This window comes from Oncorhynchus gorbuscha, unplaced genomic scaffold, assembly GCF_021184085.1.
Source record: "Oncorhynchus gorbuscha isolate QuinsamMale2020 ecotype Even-year unplaced genomic scaffold, OgorEven_v1.0 Un_scaffold_2708, whole genome shotgun sequence".
Taxonomy (NCBI): Eukaryota; Metazoa; Chordata; class Actinopteri; order Salmoniformes; family Salmonidae; genus Oncorhynchus; species Oncorhynchus gorbuscha.
Genome location: NW_025747143.1, coordinates 47501 through 68215, shown reverse-complemented (window position 1 = coordinate 68215; position 20715 = coordinate 47501). Strand labels below are relative to the sequence as shown.

The 20715-nt window shown below is 52.5% G+C and overlaps 1 pseudogene; it reads right to left on the bottom strand.

Moving 5' to 3' along the window:
• Window positions 1-452: 452 nt before the first annotated feature.
• The window catches only part of LOC124026373, a 52478-nt pseudogene continuing 32215 nt past the window's right edge, over window positions 453-20715 (bottom strand).

Genomic DNA, 20715 nt, shown 5'->3' with positions numbered 1-20715 from the left:
CGTACTCCTTCTCGTTGACCTCAGAGATGGGTCAGAGTCAGGGTTAAAGGTCGGGGTCATCTCTTACCGTACTCCTTCTCGTTGACCTCAGAGATGGGTCAGAGTCAGGGTTAAAGGTCGGGGTCATCTCTTACCGTACTCCTTCTCGTTGACCTCAGAGATGGGTCAGAGTCAGGGTTAAAGGATCTCAGGGGTCATCTCATCTCTTACCGTTGACCTCAGAGATGGGTCAGAGTCAGGGTCATCTCTTACCATTGACCTCAGAGATGGGTCAGAGTCAGGGTTAAAGGTCGGGTCATCTCTTACCGTACTCACCTCAAGAGATGGGTCAGAGTCAGGGTTAAAGGTCCGGTCATCTCTTACCGTACTCCTTCGTTGACCTCAGAGATGGGTCAGAGTCAGGGTTAAGGTCGGGGTCATCTCTTAAACCTCAGAGATGGGTCAGAGTCAGGTCATCTCTTACCGTACTCCTTCTCGTTGACCTCAGAGATGGGTCAGAGTCAGGGCTAAAGGTCGGGGTCATCTCTTATCTCTTGACCTCAGAGATGGGTCAGAGTCCATCTCTCGTTGTTGACCTCAGAGATGGGTTCAGAGATGACGGAGCAGAAGGAGATGGCGGAGGCAGCGGAGGGGTTCCTGGAGTGGCCCATGTGGTGGGTGACCTTCTTGACGTTCTTCAGCGCCTCCTCAGCCTGCTCCTGCTCCAGCGCTGACACCATGTCCTTGTAGGACTTACGAGCATCCTCCGTCAGAGACACTAGCCGGTTAAACAGACCCTAGAGGAGGAGAGGGAGGGGTGGCGGACGGGGAGAGGGGAGAGAGAAAGACATCAAGACTTTACACACTTCCATTTGCTTTTTGTTACAGTATTAACAGGCGTTATAAACACGCAGAGTTCAACGTCTTACCTCTGCTCCAGAGAAGTTGAAGACGCCCACCACACTGACAGGCACCAGTTTGTTGACACAGCGTCCCAGAGCCTTCCTACCCAGAGCAAACACAAACGGGATCTCCTGTTCTCTGGCCATGGCTATGACGTTGTACAGAGCCTCATCTAGACCCCCTGGGACATAAAATAACAGTCACTACTACTGTAGAACTACCACTATAAACAGTCCTGCTCCCTGGGCATGGCTGTCTATCATGTTTTACAGAGCCTCATCTAGACCCCCTGGGACATAAAATAACAGTCACTACTACTGTAGAACTACCACTATAAACAGTCCTGCTCCCTGGGCATGGCTGTCTATCATGTTTTATAGAGCCTCATCTAGACACCCTGGGACATAAAATAACAGTCACTACTACTGTAGAACTACCACTATAAACAGTCCTGCTCCCTGGGCATGGCTGTCTATCATGTTTTACAGAGCCTCATCTAGACACCCTGGGACATAAAATAACAGTCACTACTACTGTAGAACTACCACTATAAACAGTCCTGCTCCCTGGGCATGGCTGTCTATCATGTTTTACAGAGCCTCATCTAGACACCCTGCAATAGACAACACACAGTCACTAGTTATGTAGAAGATTTGATGCAGCCTGTGTTGAGCATATGCTGCCTCTCTCTGGTGGACACTAAAGTGGCGATTGGGGATGAATATTTGAAATATTCATAAACTTAGCACGCATTTGGAACCCCACACCCCAAGATCAGGATGATGTTCAGATAGGCACACTAGCTAAACGCTTAGCAACCGCAAAAACAAAACCCCGTGTTCTTATTGGACCTGGTTGAGTAGTACACTCCGTGGTTCACTGCTTTTAAAAAACATAACCCAAGATTAATGACAAGAATGACCCCTGACCTTTGGCCTGGATCTTCTCACAGTTGGGTGAGATGAGGACACACTTGATCTTGTGGAGCTTCATGTGTTTGGTGACCTCTCTAAGGCCCATGACCAGTCTGCGTTTGGTCTTGGCTTTGCTGGGGTCCTTCTGATAAACCCTCTCCTGGAACCGGACCAGTTCCTGCAGCAGCATCGTCACACTCTCATCTATCTCTTTATTCAACACCTGGTTACAGTACCTGGAGAGAGAGAGATACACACTAATATTATAAACACATTCATCTGTCTCCTTATTCAACACCTGGTTACAGTACCTGGAGAGAGAGATACACACTAATATTATAAACACATTCATCTGTGTCCTTATTCAACACCTGGTTACAGTACCTGGAGAGAGAAACACACACTAATATTATAAACACATTCATCTGTGTCCTTATTCAACACCTGGTTACAGTACCTGGAGAGAGAGAGAAACACACTAATATTATAAACACACACTAATATTATAAACACATTCATCTGTGTCCTTATTCAACACCTGGTTACAGTACCTGGAGAGAGAGAGATACACTAATATTATAAACACATTCATCCATCTCCTTATTCAACATCTGGTTACAGTACCTGGAGAGAGAGAGATACACACTAATATTATAAACACACACTAATATTATAAACACATTTATCTGTCTCCTTATTCAACACCTGGTTACAGTACCTGGAGAGAGAGAGATACACACACTAATATTATAAACACACACTAATATTATAAACACATTCATCTATCTCCTTATTCAACACCTGGTTACAGTACCTGGAGAGAGAGAGATACACACTAATATTATAAACACATTCATCTGTCTCCTTATTCAACACCTGGTTACAGTACCTGGAGAGAGAGAGAAACACACACTAATATTATAAACACATTCATCTGTCTCCTTATTCAACACCTTGTTACAGTACCTGGAGACAGTGATAGAGAGAGGAACTAGGGTTAAGTAACACTTGGAGACAGTGATAGAAAGAGGAACTAGGGTTAGGTAACACTTGGAGACAGTGATAGAGAGAGGAACTAGGGTTAGGTAACACTTGGAGACAGTGAGAGAGAGGGACTAGGGTTAGGTAACACTTGGAGACAGTGAGAGAGAGGGACTAGGGTTAGGTAACACTTGGAGACAATGAGAGAGAAAGAGAGAAAGAGAGACAGAGAGAGACAGAGAGAGAGACTAGGGTTAGATAACACTTGGAGACAGTGATAGAGAGAGGGACTAGGGTTAGGTAACACTTGGAGACAGTGAGAGAGAGAGGGACTAGGGTTAGGTAACACTTGGAGACAGTGATAGAGAGAGTGACTAGGGTTAGATAACACTTGGAGACAGTGATAGAGAGAGGAACTAGGGTTAGGTAACACTTGGAGACAGTGATAGAGAGAGTGACTAGGGTTAGATAACACTTGGAGACAGTGATAGAGAGAGGAACTAGGGTTAGGTAACACTTGGAGACAGTGATAGAGAGAGGAACTAGGGTTAGGTAACACTTGGAGACAGTGAGAGAGAGGACTAGGGTTAGGTAACACTTGGAGACAGTGAGAGAGAGGGACTAGGGTTAGGTAACACTTGGAGACAATGAGAGAGAAAGAGAGAAAGAGAGACAGAGAGAGAGAGACTAGGGTTAGGTAACACTTGGAGACAGTGATAGAGAGAGGAACTAGGGTTAGGTAACACTTTGAGACAGTGAGAGAGAGGGACTAGGGTTAGGTAACACTTGGAGACAGTGATAGAGAGAGGAACTAGGTTTAGGTAACACTTGGAGACAGTGAGAGAGAGGGACTAGGGTTAGATAACACTTGGAGACAGTGAGAGAGAGGGACTAGGGTTAGGTAACACTTGGAGACAGTGAGAGACAGTGAGAGAGGGACTAGGGATAGCTAACACTTGGAGACAGTGAGAGAGAGGGACTAGGGATAGCTAACACTTGGAGACAGTGATAGAGAGAGGGACTAGGGTTAGGTAACACTTGGGAGTCAGTGATAAAGAGAGGGACTAGGGTTAGGTAACACTTGGAGACAGTGATAGAGAGAGTGACTAGGGTTAGATAACACTTGGAGACAGTGATAGGGTTAGAACACTTGGAGACAGTGATAGAGAGGGACTAGGGTTAGCTAACACTTGGAGACAGTGATAGAGAGGGACTAGGGTTAGCTAACACTTGGAGACAGTGATAGAGAGGGACTAGGGTTAGGTAACACTTGGAGACAGTAATAGAGAGGGACTAGGGTTAGGTAACACTTGGAGACAGTAATAGAGAGGGACTAGGGTTAGGTAACACTTGGAGACAGTAATAGAGAGGGACTAGGGTTAGATAACACTTGGAGACAGTAATAGAGAGGGACTAGGGTTAGGTAACACTTGGAGACAGTGATAGAGAGGGACTAGGGTTAGGTAACACTTGGAGACAGTAATAGAGAGGGACTAGGGTTAGGTAACACTTGGAGACAGTGATAGAGAGAGTGACTAGAGTTAGATAACACTTGGAGACAGTGATAGAGAGGGACTAGGGTTAGCTAACACTTGGAGACAGTAATAGAGAGGGACTAGGGTTAGCTAACACTTGGAGACAGTAATAGAGAGGGACTAGGGTTAGCTAACACTTGGAGACAGTAATAGAGAGGGACTAGGGTTAGCTAACACTTGGAGACAGTAATAGAGAGGGACTAGGGTTAGGTAACACTTGGAGACAGTAATAGAGAGGGACTAGGGTTAGGTAACACTTGGAGACAGTGAGAGAGGGACTAGGGTTAGGTAACACTTGGAGACAGTAATAGAGAGGGACTAGGGTTAGATAACACTTGGAGACAGTAATAGAGAGGGACTAGGGTTAGCTAACACTTGGAGACAGTAATAGAGAGGGACTAGGGTTAGCTAACACTTGGAGACAGTAATAGAGAGGGACTAGGGTTAGATAACACTTGGAGACAGTAATAGAGAGGGACTAGGGTTAGCTAACACTTGGAGACAGTAATAGAGAGGGACTAGGGTTAGCTAACACTTGGAGACAGTAATAGAGAGGGACTAGGGTTAGCTAACACTTGGAGACAGTGATAGAGAGGGACTAGGGTTAGCTAACACTTGGAGACAGTAATAGAGAGGGACTAGGGTTAGATAACACTTGGAGACAGTAATAGAGAGGGACTAGGGTTAGCTAACACTTGGAGACAGTAATAGAGAGGGACTAGGGTTAGCTAACACTTGGAGACAGTAATAGAGAGGGACTAGGGTTAGCTAACACTTGGAGACAGTAATAGAGAGGGACTAGGGTTAGCTAACACTTGGAGACAGTAATAGAGAGGGACTAGGGTTAGCTAACACTTGGAGACAGTAATAGAGAGGGACTAGGGTTAGATAACACTTGGAGACAGTAATAGAGAGGGACTAGGTTAGTTAACACTTGGAGACAGTAATAGAGAGGGACTAGGGTTAGCTAACACTTGGAGACAGTAATAGAGAGGGACTAGGGTTAGATAACACTTGGAGACAGTAATAGAGAGGGACTAGGGTTAGCTAACACTTGGAGACAGTAATAGAGAGGGACTAGGGTTAGATAACACTTGGAGACAGTGAGAGAGGGACTAGGGTTAGCTAACACTTGGAGACAGTGATAGAGAGGGACTAGGGTTAGCTAACACTTGGAGACAGTGATAGAGAGGGACTAGGGTTAGCTAACACTTGGAGACAGTAATAGAGAGGGACTAGGGTTAGCTAACACTTGGAGACAGTAATAGAGAGGGACTAGGGTTAGATAACACTTGGAGACAGTGAGAGAGGGACTAGGGTTAGCTAACACTTGGAGACAGTGATAGAGAGGGACTAGGGTTAGCTAACACTTGGAGACAGTGATAGAGAGGGAGTAGGGTTAGCTAACACTTGGAGACAGTGATAGAGAGGGAGTAGGGTTAGATAACAATAGGGGAGGCCTCTTCAACAATATGCTACTCCAAATATTGCGATATCCGATATAATCGTTTTGCACCGTTAATGACCCCATCATTCCAGACTGTGGAATTTTTATGAATCTTATTTAAGATACTAGTCACATTATCATTAAATAATCATAGTATAGCAAAAAACTAAGGCTTAGTTCATTAATTTGCCCTTAAAAATGCACTGTTTTGATTTGTACATTTCAAATAGAGTACAGTCTTGCACATCACAATATTAGATTTAATCATATATCAGCCCAACCCTAAGAGGAACACACACAATCAGGTTAACACACACACACACCACTATTAGAAAACACTCACATGCATACATCGACCAATATTATAAAACACACACACACACACCATTGTGCAGTTCAATAAGTTCCCAACTCCAGTCCAACAGCACAGTTTTGTTGTAGCTCCAGACAAACCCCTGATTCAACTAATCATCATCCCCTCAATGAGTTGAATCAGGTGAGTTTGTCCGGGGCTACAACAACGTGTGCTGTTGGGGGGACTGGAGGAGGGAAACACTGGGCTACAACAACGTGTGCTGTTGGGGGGACTGGAGGAGGGAAACACTGGGCTACAACAACGTGTGCTGTTGGGGGACTGGAGGAGGGAAACACTGGGCTACAACAACGTGTGCTGTTGGGGGACTGGAGGAGGGAAACACTGGGCTACAACAACGTGTGCTGTTGGGGGACTGGAGGAGGGAAACACTGGGCTACAACAACGTGTGCTGTTGGGGGGACTGGAGGAGGGAAACACTGGGCTACAACAACGTGTGCTGTTGGGGGACTGGAGGAGGGAAACACTGGGCTACAACAACGTGTGCTGTTGGGGGGACTGGAGGAGGGAAACACTGGGCTACAACAACGTGTGCTGTTGGGGGACTGGAGGAGGGAAACACGGGGCTACAACAACGTGTGCTGTTGGGGGACTGGAGGAGGGAAACACTGGGCTACAACAACGTGTGCTGTTGGGGGACTGGAGGAGGGAAACACGGGCTACAACAACGTGTGCTGTTGGGGGACTGGAGGAGGGAAACACGGGGCTACAACAACGTGTGCTGTTGGGGGGACTGGAGGAGGGAAACACGGGGCTACAACAACGTGTGCTGTTGGGGGGACTGGAGGAGGGAAACACGGGGCTACAACAACGTGTGCTGTTGGGGGGACTGGAGGAGGGAAACACTGGGCTACAACAACGTGTGCTGTTGGGGGACTGGAGGAGGGAAACACGGGGCTACAACAACGTGTGCTGTTGGGGGGGACTGGAGGAGGGAAACACGGGGCTACAACAACGTGTGCTGTTGGGGGACTGGAGGAGGGAAACACTGGTGTAGATATGAAATGGTGTGAGGAAGGGAGGAGAGGCTGACACAGTGCTTAAGGGCTGAGACAAAGGGCCTACAACCCAAGACATTAAGAAACAAAGCAGTGCCTGTCTGTGTGTACGTACAAGTCCTAATTGTATAGCCCTGCTCTAAACACCCATTGGGCGGATAGATATTTATGTTACTAAATGCTTCTGTGTTGCTAACCCACCAAATGAGTTTGTGACATTTGAACCACTAGGATTCTCAGTACCAAGCAATTTCTCTCTGTGTTAGTGAGTGAGTGAGTGAGTGAGGAGTGAGTGAGTGAGTGAGTGAGTGAGTGAGTGAGTGAGTGAGTGAGTGAGTGAGTGAGTGAGAGACGAGAGAGAGAGAGAGACTCACTCTGCTGAAGCGGCGGCTGTGTATCTTGGTAATGGCGTTAGAGGCCATGGGGCTGCCGATGCCAGAGGAGCCAGGGGAACCCTGGGAAACAGGCGTGATGCTGTACGGAGAGTTCTGACTGGCCGGGACAGGGACGCGTCATCACTGGGCACGCTCAGACCGTTCTGTACAGAAAACAGACGGAGCAGAATATCAGGGGGGACAACACCACGTCACACCACAGATCAGTAGGACCATTAGGTTTGCAAGAATTCACTTTAAGACCAAGGGAATGTTCTAAAATGAGCAAACTCTGCCAAGGTCCCGGGAGGTCATCAGTGAAGTGTAGCTCCTCCTCTCTCTACCCCTGACCCTGTACCTACCCTCCTGAGAGGCAGGTTCCCGTGGAGGTCATCAGTGAAGTGTAGCTCCTCCTCTCTCTTACCCCTGACCCTGTACCTACCCTCCTGAGAGGCAGATTCCCGTGTGAGGTCATCAGTGAAGTGTAGCTCCTCCTCTCTACCCCTGACCCTGTACCTACTCTCCTGAGAGGCAGATTCCCGTGGAGGTCATCAGTGAAGTGTAGCTCCTCCCTCTCTTACCCCTGACCCTGTACCTACTCTCCTGAGAGGCAGGTTCCCGTGGAGGTCATCAGTGAAGTGTAGCTCCTCCTCTCTCTTACCCCGTGACCCTGTACCTACCCTCCTGAGAGGCAGGTTCCCGTGGAGGTCATCAGTGAAGTGTAGCTCCTCTTCTCCCTGTTCTTCCTGGCTGGCAGCAATCTGATCCAGACCGCCCTTCCCCTCTTCCCTCACGCTCCTTCAGAATGATCTACACAGAGAGAACAGACTGGGTTAGATCAACACACCCTTCCCCCTCACACTCCTTCAGAATGATCTACACAGAGAGAACAGAGACTGGGTTAGACCAACACACCCTTCCCCTCACACTCCTTCAGAATGATCTACACAGAGAGAACAGAGACTGGGTTAGATCAACACACCCCTTCCCCCTCACACTCCTTCAGAATGATCTACACAGAGAGAACAGAGACTGGGTTAGACCAACACACCCCTTCCCCCTCACACTCCTTCAGAATGATCTACACAGAGAGAACAGAGACTGGGTTAGATCAATACACCCCTTCCCCCTCACACTCCTTCAGAATGATCTACACAGAGAGAACAGAGACTGGGTTAGATCAACAACCCCCTTCCCCCTCTTCCCCTCACGCTCCTTCAGAATGATCTACACAGAGAGAACAGAGACTGGGTTAGACCAACACACCCTTCCCCTCACGCTCCTTCAGAATGATCTACACAGAGAGAACAGAGACTGGTTAGATCAACACACCCCTTCCCCTCCTTCAGAATGATCTACACAGAGAGAACAGAGACTGGGTTAGATCAACACACCCCTTCCCCTCCTTCAGAATGATCTACACAGAGAGAACAGAGACTGGCGTTAGACCAACACACCCCTTCCCCTCACGCTCCTTCAGAATGATCTACACAGAGAGAACAGAGACTGGGTTAGATCAACACACCCCTTCCCCTCACGCTCCTTCAGAATGATCTACACAGAGAGAACAGAGACGGGGTTAGATCAACACACCCCTTCCCCTCACGCTCTTCAGAATGATCTACACAGAGAGAACAGAGACTGGGTTAGATCAACACACCCCTTCCCCCTCACACTCCTTCAGAATGATCTACACAGAGAGAACAGAGACTGGGTTAGATCAACAACCCCCTTCCCCCTCTTCCCCTCACGCTCCTTCAGAATGATCTACACAGAGAGAACAGAGACTGGGTTAGACCAACACACCCCTTCCCCCTCACGCTCCTTCAGAATGATCTACACAGAGAGAACAGAGACTGGGTTAGATCAACACACCCCTTCAACCTCCTTCAGAATGATCTACACAGAGAGAACAGAGACTGGGTTAGACCAACACACCCCTTCCCCCTCACACTCCTTCAGAATGATCTACACAGAGAGAACAGAGACTGGGTTAGATCAACACACCCCTTCCCCCTCACACACCTTCAGAATGATCTACACAGAGAGAACAGAGACTGGGTTAGATCAACACACCCCTTCCCCCTCACGCTCCTTCAGAATGATCTACACAGAGAGAACAGAGACTGGGTTAGACCAACACACCCCTTCCCCCTCACGCTCCTTCAGAATGATCTACACAGAGAGAACAGAGACTGGGTTAGATCAACACACCCCTTCCCCCTCACGCTCCTTCAGAATGATCTACACAGAGAGAACAGAGACTGGGTTAGATCAACACTCCCCTTCCCCCTCTTCCCCTCACGCTCCTTCAGAATGATCTACACAGAGAGAACAGAGACTGGGTTAGACAACACACCCCTTCCCCTCACGCTCCTTCAGAATGATCTACACAGAGAGAACAGAGACTGGGTTAGATCAACACACCCCTTCCCCCTCACGCTCCTTCAGAATGATCTACACAGAGAGAACAGAGACTGGGTTAGATCAACACACCCCTTCCCCCTCACGCTCCTTCAGAATGATCTACACAGAGAGAACAGAGACTGGGTTAGACCAACACACCCCTTCCCCCTCCTTCAGAATGATCTACACAGAGAGAACAGAGACTGGGTTAGACCAACACACCCCTTCCCCCTCACACTCCTTCAGAATGATCTACACAGAGAGAACAGAGACTGGGTTAGACCAACACACCCCTTCCCCCTCACGCTCCTTCAGAATGATCTACACAGAGAGAACAGAGACTGGGTTAGACCAACACAACCCTTCCCCCTCTTCCCCTCACGCTCCTTCAGAATGATCTACACAGAGAGAACAGAGACTGGGTTAGACCAACACACCCCTTCCCCCTCACGCTCCTTCAGAATGATCTACACAGAGAGAACAGAGACTGGGTTAGATCAACACACCCCTTCCCCCTCCTTCAGAATGATCTACACAGAGAGAACAGAGACTGGGTTAGATCAACACACCCCCCCTCCCAGAATGATCTACACAGAGAGAACAGAGACTGGGTTAGACCAACACACCCTTCCCCTCACGCTCCTTCAGAATGATCTACACAGAGAGAACAGAGACTGGGTTAGATCAACACACCCCTTCCCCCTCACGCTCCTTCAGAATGATCTACACAGAGAGAACAGAGACTGGGTTAGATCAACACACCCCTTCCCCCTCACGCTCCTTCAGAATGATCTACACAGAGAGAACAGAGACTGGGTTAGATCAACACACCCCTTCCCCCTCACACTCCTTCAGAATGATCTACACAGAGAGAACAGAGACTGGGTTAGATCAACAACCCCCCTTTCCCCTCACGCTCCTTCAGAATGATCTACACAGAGAGAACAGAGACTGGGTTAGACCAACACACCCCTTCCCCCTCACGCTCCTTCAGAATGATCTACACAGAGAGAACAGAGACTGGGTTAGATCAACACACCCCTTCAACCTCCTTCAGAATGATCTACACAGAGAGAACAGAGACTGGGTTAGACCAACACACCCCTTCCCCCTTCCCCTCACACTCCTTCAGAATGATCTACACAGAGAGAACAGAGACTGGGTTAGATCAACACACCCCTTCCCCTCACACACCTTCAGAATGATCCCCTCTACACAGAGAGAACAGAGACTGGGTTAGATCAACACACCCCTTCCCCCTCACGCTCCTTCAGAATGATCTACACAGAGAGAACAGAGACTGGGTTAGACCAACACACCCCTTCCCCTCACGCTCCTTCAGAATGATCTACACAGAGAGAACAGAGACTGGGTTAGATCAACACACCCCTTCCCCTCACGCTCCTTCAGAATGATCTACACAGAGAGAACAGAGACTGGGTTAGATCAACACACCCCCTCTTCCCCTCACGCTCCTTCAGAATGATCTACACAGAGAGAACAGAGACTGGGTTAGACCAACACACCCCTTCCCCTCACGCTCCTTCAGAATGATCTACACAGAGAGAACAGAGACTGGGTTAGATCAACACACCCCTTCCCCCTCACGCTCCTTCAGAATGATCTACACAGAGAGAACAGAGACTGGGTTAGATCAACACACCCCTTCCCCCTCACACTCCTTCAGAATGATCTACACAGAGAGAACAGAGACTGGGTTAGACCAACACACCCCTTCCCCCTCCTTCAGAATGATCTACACAGAGAGAACAGAGACTGGGTTAGACCAACACACCCCTTCCCCCTCACACTCCTTCAGAATGATCTACACAGAGAGAACAGAGACTGGGTTAGACCAACACACCCCTTCCCCCTCACGCTCCTTCAGAATGATCTACACAGAGAGAACAGAGACTGGGTTAGACCAACACAACCCTTCCCCCTCACACTCCTTCAGAATGATCTACACAGAGAGAACAGAGACTGGGTTAGACCAACACACCCCTTCCCCCTCACACTCCTTCAGAATGATCTACACAGAGAGAACAGAGACTGGGTTAGACCAACACACCCCTTCCCCCTCCTTCAGAATGATCTACACAGAGAGAACAGAGACTGGGTTAGACCAACACACCCTTCCCCTCACGCTCCTTCAGAATGATCTACACAGAGAGAACAGAGACTGGGTTAGACCAACACACCCCTTCCCCTCACGCTCCTTCAGAATGATCTACACAGAGAGAACAGAGACTGGGTTAGACCAACACACCCCTTCCCCTCACACTCCTTCAGAATGATCTACACAGAGAGAACAGAGACTGGGTTAGACCAACACACCCCTTCCCCTCACACTCCTTCAGAATGATCTACACAGAGAGAACAGAGACTGGGTTAGACCAACACACCCCTTCCCCCTCCTTCAGAATGATCTACACAGAGAGAACAGAGACTGGGTTAGACCAACACACCCCTTCCCCCTCACGCTCCTTCAGAATGATCTACACAGAGAGAACAGAGACTGGGTTAGACCAACACACCCCTTCCCCCTCACACTCCTTCAGAATGATCTACACAGAGAGAACAGAGACTGGGTTAGACCAACACACCCCTTCCCCCTCACGCTCCTTCAGAATGATCTACACAGAGAGAACAGAGACTGGGTTAGACCAACACACCCCTTCCCCTCACGCTCCTTCAGAATGATCTACACAGAGAGAACAGAGACTGGGTTAGACCAACACACCCCTTCCCCTCCTTCAGAATGATCTACACAGAGAGAACAGAGACTGGGTTAGACCAACACACCCCTTCCCCCTCCTTCAGAATGATCTACACAGAGAGAACAGAGACTGGGTTAGACCAACACACCCCTTCCCCCTCCTTCAGAATGATCTACACAGAGAGAACAGAGACTGGGTTAGACCAACACACCCCTTCCCCCTCACGCTCCTTCAGAATGATCTACACAGAGAGAACAGAGACTGGGTTAGACCAACACACCCCTTCCCCCTCACGCTCCTTCAGAATGATCTACACAGAGAGAACAGAGACTGGGTTAGATCAACACACCCCTTCCCCCTCAGACACACATTGAGATCTATCCTCTCACCTTCTTCAGGGCGGTAGGGCGTTTGACTTTAGGGATCTCTCTCTCCTTCCCTCTCTTCAGGCGTGGAGCGCTGGAGTCCAGCATGTTGAGGGGGGCAGAGTGGGCCTGCTGGGCCTTCAACATTGATACTATACCGGGCCCTGCTCCCGAGCCGGCACCTGGCCCTGAACCATGGAACGGGGCTGCTGTACCCACTGGAGAGAGAGAGAGAGAGAGAGAGAGAGAGAGGGCAGTCAGAGAGAGAGGGCAGTCAGAGAGAGAGAGAGAGAGAGAGGGCAGTCAGAGAGCGAGGGCAGTCAGAGAGCGAGGGCAGTCAGAGAGCGAGGGCAGTCAGAGAGAGAGGGCAGTCAGAGAGAGAGGGCAGTCAGAGAGAGAGGGCAGTCAGAGAGAGAGGGCAGTCAGAGAGAGAGGGCAGTCAGAGAGAGAGGGCAGTCAGAGAGAGAGGGCAGTCAGAGAGAGAGGGCAGTCAGAGAGAGAGGGCAGTCAGAGAGAGAGGGCAGTCAGAGAGAGAGGGCAGTCAGAGAGAGAGGGCAGTCAGAGAGAGAGGGCAGTCAGAGAGAGAGGGCAGTCAGAGAGAGCGAGAGAGGGCAGTCAGAGAGAGCGAGAGAGGGCAGTCAGAGAGAGCGAGAGAGGGCAGTCAGAGAGAGCGAGAGAGGGGAGAGCGAGAGAGGGGAGAGCGAGAGAGGGCAGTCAGAGAGAGCGAGAGAGGGCAGTCAGAGAGAGCGAGCGAGGGCAGTCAGAGAGAGCGAGAGCGAGGGCAGTCAGAGAGAGCGAGAGCGAGGGCAGTCAGAGAGAGCGAGAGCGAGGGCAGTCAGAGAGAGCGAGAGCGAGGGCAGTCAGAGAGAGCGAGAGCGAGGGCAGTCAGAGAGAGCGAGAGCGAGGGCAGTCAGAGAGAGCGAGAGCGAGAGCAGTCAGAGAGAGCGAGAGCGAGGGCAGTCAGAGAGAGCGAGAGCGAGGGCAGTCAGAGAGAGCGAGAGCGAGGGCAGTCAGAGAGAGAGAGAGCGAGGGCAGTCAGAGAGAGCGAGAGCGAGGGCAGTCAGAGAGAGCGAGAGCGAGGGCAGTCAGAGAGAGCGAGAGCGAGGGCAGTCAGAGAGAGAGAGCGAGGGCAGTCAGAGAGAGCGAGGGCAGTCAGAGAGAGCGAGGGCAGTCAGAGAGAGCGAGGGCAGTCAGAGAGAGCGAGGGCAGTCAGAGAGAGAGAGAGAGAGGGCAGTCAGAGAGAGCGAGGGCAGTCAGAGAGAGCGAGGGCAGTCAGAGAGAGCGAGGGCAGTCAGAGAGAGCGAGGGCAGTCAGAGAGAGCGAGGGCAGTCAGAGAGAGCGAGGGCAGTCAGAGAGAGCGAGGGCAGTCAGAGAGAGCGAGGGCAGTCAGAGAGAGAGAGGCAGTCAGAGAGCGCGAGGGCAGTCAGAGAGCGCGAGGGCAGTCAGAGAGAGCGAGGGCAGTCAGAGAGCGAGGGCAGTCAGAGAGAGCGAGGGCAGTCAGAGAGAGCGAGGGCAGTCAGAGAGAGCGAGGGCAGTCAGAGAGAGCGAGGGCAGTCAGAGAGAGCGAGGGCAGTCAGAGAGAGCGAGGGCAGTCAGAGAGAGCGAGGGCAGTCAGAGAGAGCGAGAGCGAGAGCAGTCAGAGAGAGCGAGGGCAGTCAGAGAGAGCGAGGGCAGTCAGAGAGAGCGAGGGCAGTCAGAGAGAGCGAGGGCAGTCAGAGAGAGCGAGGGCAGTCAGAGAGAGCGAGGGCAGTCAGAGAGAGCGAGGGCAGTCAGAGAGAGCGAGGGCAGTCAGAGAGAGCGAGGGCAGTCAGAGAGAGCGAGGGCAGTCAGAGAGAGCGAGGGCAGTCAGAGAGAGCGAGGGCAGTCAGAGAGAGCGAGGGCAGTCAGAGAGAGCGAGGGCAGTCAGAGAGAGAGGGCAGTCAGAGAGAGCGAGGGCAGTCAGAGAGAGCGAGGGCAGTCAGAGAGAGCGAGGGCAGTCAGAGAGAGAGCGAGGGCAGTCAGAGAGAGAGCGAGGGCAGTCAGAGAGAGCGAGGGCAGTCAGAGAGAGCGAGGGCAGTCAGAGAGAGCAGTCAGAGAGAGCGAGGGCAGTCAGAGAGGCAGGGCAGTCAGAGAGAGCGAGGGCAGTCAGAGAGAGCGAGGGCAGTCAGAGAGAGCGAGGGCAGTCAGAGAGTCAGAGAGGGCAGTCAGAGAGAGCGAGGGCAGTCAGAGAGAGAGAGAGGGCAGTCAGAGAGAGCGAGGGCAGTCAGAGAGAGAGCGAGGGCAGTCAGAGAGAGAGAGAGGGCAGTCAGAGAGAGCGAGGGCAGTCAGAGAGAGCAGTCAGAGAGAGCGAGGGCAGTCAGAGAGAGCGAGGGCAGTCAGAGAGAGCGAGGGCAGTCAGAGAGAGCGAGGGCAGTCAGAGAGAGAGAGGGCAGTCAGAGAGAGCGAGGGCAGTCAGAGAGAGAGAGGGCAGTCAGAGAGAGCGAGGGCAGTCAGAGAGAGCGAGGGCAGTCAGAGAGAGCGAGGGCAGTCAGAGAGAGCGAGGGCAGTCAGAGAGAGCGAGGGCAGTCAGAGAGAGAGCGAGGGCAGTCAGAGAGAGCAGAGAGAGAGAGAGGCAGTCAGAGAGAGCGAGGGCAGTCAGAGAGAGAGCGAGGGCAGTCAGAGAGAGCGAGGGCAGTCAGAGAGAGCGAGGGCAGTCAGAGAGAGCGAGGGCAGTCAGAGAGAGCGAGGGCAGTCAGAGAGAGCGAGGGCAGTCAGAGAGAGTCAGGGCAGTCAGAGAGAGCGAGGCAGTCAGAGAGAGCGAGGGCAGTCAGAGAGAGCAGTCAGAGAGAGAGAGGGCAGTCAGAGAGAGAGAGGGCAGTCAGAGAGAGCGAGGGCAGTCAGAGAGAGCGAGGGCAGTCAGAGAGAGCGAGGGCAGTCAGAGAGAGAGAGGGCAGTCAGAGAGAGCAGGCAGTCAGAGAGAGAGAGGGCAGTCAGAGAGAGAGAGTCAGAGAGAGCGAGGGGCAGTCAGAGAGAGAGAGTCAGAGAGAGAGAGGGGGCAGTCAGAGAGAGCGAGGGCAGTCAGAGAGAGCGAGGGCAGTCAGAGAGAGCGAGGGCAGTCAGAGAGAGCGAGGGCAGTCAGAGAGAGCGAGGGCAGTCAGAGAGAGCGAGGGCAGTCAGAGAGAGCAGTCAGTCAGAGAGAGAGAGGCAGTCAGAGAGAGCGAGGGCAGTCAGAGAGAGCGAGGGCAGTCAGAGAGCGAGGGCAGTCAGAGAGAGCGAGAGAGAGGCAGTCAGAGAGAGAGAGAGCAGTCAGAGAGAGAGGGCAGTCAGAGAGAGAGAGAGGGCAGTCAGAGAGAGCGAGGGCAGTCAGAGAGAGAGGGCAGTCAGAGAGCAGTCAGAGAGAGAGAGAGGGCAGTCAGAGAGAGTCAGGGCAGTCAGAGAGAGCGAGGGCAGTCAGTCAGAGGCAGGGCAGTCAGAGAGAGCGAGGGCAGTCAGAGAGAGCAGGGCAGTCAGAGAGAGCGAGGGCAGTCAGAGAGAGCGAGGGCAGTCAGAGAGAGAGCGAGGGCAGTCAGAGAGAGCGAGGGCAGTCAGAGAGAGCGAGGGCAGTCAGAGAGAGCAGTCAGAGAGAGCGAGGGCAGTCAGAGAGAGCGAGGGCAGTCAGAGAGAGCGAGGGCAGTCAGAGAGAGCGAGGGCAGTCAGAGAGAGCGAGGGCAGTCAGAGAGAGCGAGGGGCAGTCAGAGAGAGCGAGGGCAGTCAGAGAGAGCGAGGGCAGTCAGAGAGAGCGAGGGCAGTCAGAGAGAGGGCAGTCAGAGAGGGCAGTCAGAGGGCAGTCAGAGAGAGGAGGGCAGTCAGAGAGCAGTCAGAGAGAGAGAGGGCAGTCAGAGAGAGCGAGGGCAGTCAGAGAGAGCGAGGGCAGTCAGAGAGAGCGAGGGCAGTCAGAGAGAGCGAGGGCAGTCAGAGAGAGCAGGGCAGTCAGAGAGAGCGAGGGGCAGTCAGAGAGAGCGAGGGCAGTCAGAGAGAGCGAGGGCAGTCAGAGAGAGCGAGGGCAGTCAGAGAGAGAGAGGGCAGTCAGAGAGAGCGAGGGCAGTCAGAGAGAGCGAGAGCAGTCAGAGAGAGGGCAGTCAGGGAGAGGGCAGTCAGAGAGAGAGAGGGCAGTCAGAGAGAGCGAGGGCAGTCAGAGAGAGCGAGGGGCAGTCAGAGAGAGCGAGGGCAGTCAGAGAGAGCGAGGGCAGTCAGAGAGAGCAGGGCAGTCAGAGAGAGAGAGGCAGTCAGAGAGAGGCAGTCAGAGAGAGAGAGGGCAGTCAGAGAGAGAGAGGGCAGTCAGAGAGAGCGAGGGCAGTCAGAGAGAGCGAGGGCAGTCAGAGAGAGCGAGGGCAGTCAGAGAGAGCGAGGGCAGTCAGAGAGAGAGGGCAGTCAGAGAGAGCGAGGGCAGTCAGAGAGAGAGCGAGGGCAGTCAGAGAGAGCGAGGGCAGTCAGAGAGAGAGAGGCAGTCAGAGAGAGCGAGGGCAGTCAGAGAGAGAGAGGGCAGTCAGAGAGAGCGCAGTCAGAGAGAGAGGGCAGTCAGAGAGAGCGAGGGCAGTCAGAGAGAGCAGGGCAGTCAGAGAGAGCGAGGGCAGTCAGAGAGAGAGAGAGGGCAGTCAGAGAGAGGAGGGCAGTCAGAGAGAGAGAGAGAGGGCAGTCAGAGAGAGAGAGGGGCAGTCAGAGAGAGAGAGGGCAGTCAGAGAGAGAGAGGGCAGTCAGAGAGAGCGAGGCAGTCAGAGAGAGCGAGGGCAGTCAGAGAGAGGAGGGCAGTCAGAGAGAGCGAGGGCAGTCAGAGAGAGGAGGGCAGTCAGAGAGAGGAGGGCAGTCAGAGAGAGCGAGAGTCAGAGAGAGGAGGAGAAGGCAGTCAGAGAGAGAGAGGGCAGTCAGAGAGAGCGAGGGCAGTCAGAGAGAGAGAGGGCAGTCAGAGAGAGAGAGAGGGCAGTCAGAGAGAGAGAGGGCAGTCAGAGAGAGCGAGGGCAGTCAGAGAGAGCGAGGGCAGTCAGAGAGAGCGAGGGCAGTCAGAGAGAGCGAGGGCAGTCAGAGAGAGAGAGGGCAGTCAGAGAGAGCGAGGGGCAGTCAGAGAGAGCGAGGGCAGTCAGAGAGAGAGAGGGCAGTCAGAGAGAGAGAGAGAGGGCAGTCAGAGAGAGAGAGAGAGGGCAGTCAGAGAGAGAGAGAGAGGCAGTCAGAGAGAGAGAGGGCAGTCAGAGAGAGAGAGGGCAGTCAGAGAGAGAGAGGGCAGTCAGAGAGAGAGAGGGCAGTCAGAGAGAGAGAGGGCAGTCAGAGAGAGAGAGGGCAGTCAGAGAGAGAGAGGGCAGTCAGAGAGAGAGAGGAGAGGGCAGTCAGAGAGAGAGAGGGCAGTCAGAGAGAGAGAGGGCAGTCAGAGAGAGAGAGAGAGAGGGCAGTCAGAGAGAGAGAGAGAGGGCAGTCAGAGAGAGAGAGAGAGGGCAGTCAGAGAGAGAGAGAGAGAGGGCAGTCAGAGAGAGAGAGAGAGAGGGCAGTCAGAGAGAGAGAGAGAGGGCAGTCAGAGAGAGAGAGAGAGAGGGCAGTCAGAGAGAGAGAGAGTCAGAGAGAGAGAGAGAGAGGGCAGTCAGAGAGAGAGAGAGAGAGGGCAGTCAGAGAGAGAGAGAGAGAGGGCAGTCAGAGAGAGAGAGAGAGAGGGCAGTCAGAGAGAGAGAGAGAGGGCAGTCAGAGAGAGAGAGAGGGCAGTCAGAGAGAGAGAGAGAGAGGGCAGTCAGAGAGAGAGAGAGAGAGGGCAGTCAGAGAGAGAGAGAGAGAGAGGGCAGTCAGAGAGAGAGAGAGAGAGAGGCAGTCAGAGAGAGAGAGAGAGAGGGCAGTCAGAGAGAGAGAGAGAGAGCGAGAGAGAGGCAGTCAGAGAGAGCGAGTCAGAGAGAGAGAGAGGGCAGTCAGAGAGAGAGAGAGAGAGGGCAGTCAGAGAGAGAGAGAGAGAGAGAGACAGTCAGAGAGAGAGAGAGAGAGAGCAGTCAGAGAGAGCAGAGAGAAGGCAGTCAGAGAGAGAGAGAGGGCAGTCAGAGAGAGCGAGAGAGAAGGCAGTCAGAGAGAGCGAGAGAGAAGGCAGTCAGAGAGAGCGAGAGAGAAGGCAGTCAGAGAGAGAGAGAGAGAAGGCAGTCAGAGAGAGAGAGAGAGAGAGAGGCAGTCAGAGAGAGCGAGAGAGAAGGCAGTCAGAGAGAGCGAGAGAGAAGGCAGTCAGAGAGAGAGAGAGAGAAGGCAGTCAGAGAGAGGCAGAGAGAAGGCAGTCAGAGAGAGAGAGAGAGAGGCAGTCAGAGAGAGAGAGAGAAGGCAGTCAGAGAGAGCGAGAGAGAAGGCAGTCAGAGAGAGCGAGAGAGAAGGCAGTCAGAGAGAGCGAGAGAGAAGGCAGTCAGAGAGAGAGAGAGAGGCAGTCAGAGAGAGCGAGAGAGAAGGCAGTCAGAGAGAGCGAGAGAGAAGGCAGTCAGAGAGAGCGGAGAGAGGCAGTCAGAGAGAGAGAGAGAAGGCAGTCAGAGAGAGAGAGAGAGAGAAGGCAGTCAGAGAGAGAGAGAGAGAAGGGCAGTCAGAGAGAGAGAGAGAGAAGGCAGTCAGAGAGAGAGAGAGAGAAGGCAGTCAGAGAGAGAGAGAGAGAAGGCAGTCAGAGAGAGAGAGAGAGAAGGCAGTCAGAGAGAGCGAGAGAGAAGGCAGTCAGAGAGAGAGAGAGAAGGCAGAGAGAGAGAGAGAGAGAAGGCAGTCAGAGAGAGAGAGAGAGAGAGAAGGCAGTCAGAGAGAGAGAGAGAGAGAGAGAGGCAGTCAGAGAGAGAGAGAGAGAGAGAGAGAGAGAAGGCAGTCAGAGAGAGAGCGAGAGAGAGGCAGTCAGAGAGAGAGAGAGAGAGAGAAGGCAGTCAGAGAGAGAGAGAGAGAAGGCAGTCAGAGAGAGAGAGAGAGAGAGGCAGAGAGAGGGCAGTCAGAGAGAGAGAGAGAGAGAGAGAGAGAGAGGCAGTCAGAGAGAGAGAGAGAGAGAGAGAGAGAGAAGGCAGTCAGAGAGAGAGGGAGTCAGAGGGCGAGAGAGAAGGCAGTCAGAGAGAGAGAGAGAGAGAGAAGGCAGTCAGAGAGAGAGAGAGAGAGAGAGAGCGAGAGAGAAGGCAGTCAGAGAGAGAGAGAGAGCGAGAGAGAAGGCAGTCAGAGAAGAGAGAGAGAGAGAGAGAGAGAGAGGCAGTCAGAGAGAGAGAGAGAGAGAGAGGAGAGAGAGGCAGTCAGAGAGAGAGGGCAGTCAGAGAGAGAGAGAGAGAAGGCAGTCAGAGAGAGAGGGAGAGAGGGCAGAGAGAGAGAGGAGAGAGAGAGAGAGAGAGAGAGAGAGTCAGAGAGAGAGAGAGAGGAGTCAGAGAGAGAGAGAGAGAGTCAGAGAGAGCGAGAGAGAGGCAGTCAGAGAGAGAGAGAGAGAGAGAGAGAAGGCAGTCAGAGAGAGAGAGAGCGAGAGAGAAGGCAGTCAGAGAGAGAGAGAGAGAGAGAGAGAAGGCAGTCAGAGAGAGAGAGAGAGAGAGAGAGCAGTCAGAGAGGCAGTCAGAGAGAGAGAGAGAGTGAGAGAGAGAGGCAGTCAGAGAGAGAGAGAGAGAGAGAGAAGGGCAGTCAGAGAGAGAGAGAGAGGAGAGTCAGTCAGAGAGAGAGAGAGAGAAGGCAGTCAGAGAGAGAGAGAGAGAGAGTCAGCGAGAGAGCAGAGAGCAGAGAGAGAGAGAGAGAAGGCAGTCAGAGAGAGAGAGAGAAGTCGGTCAGAGAGAGA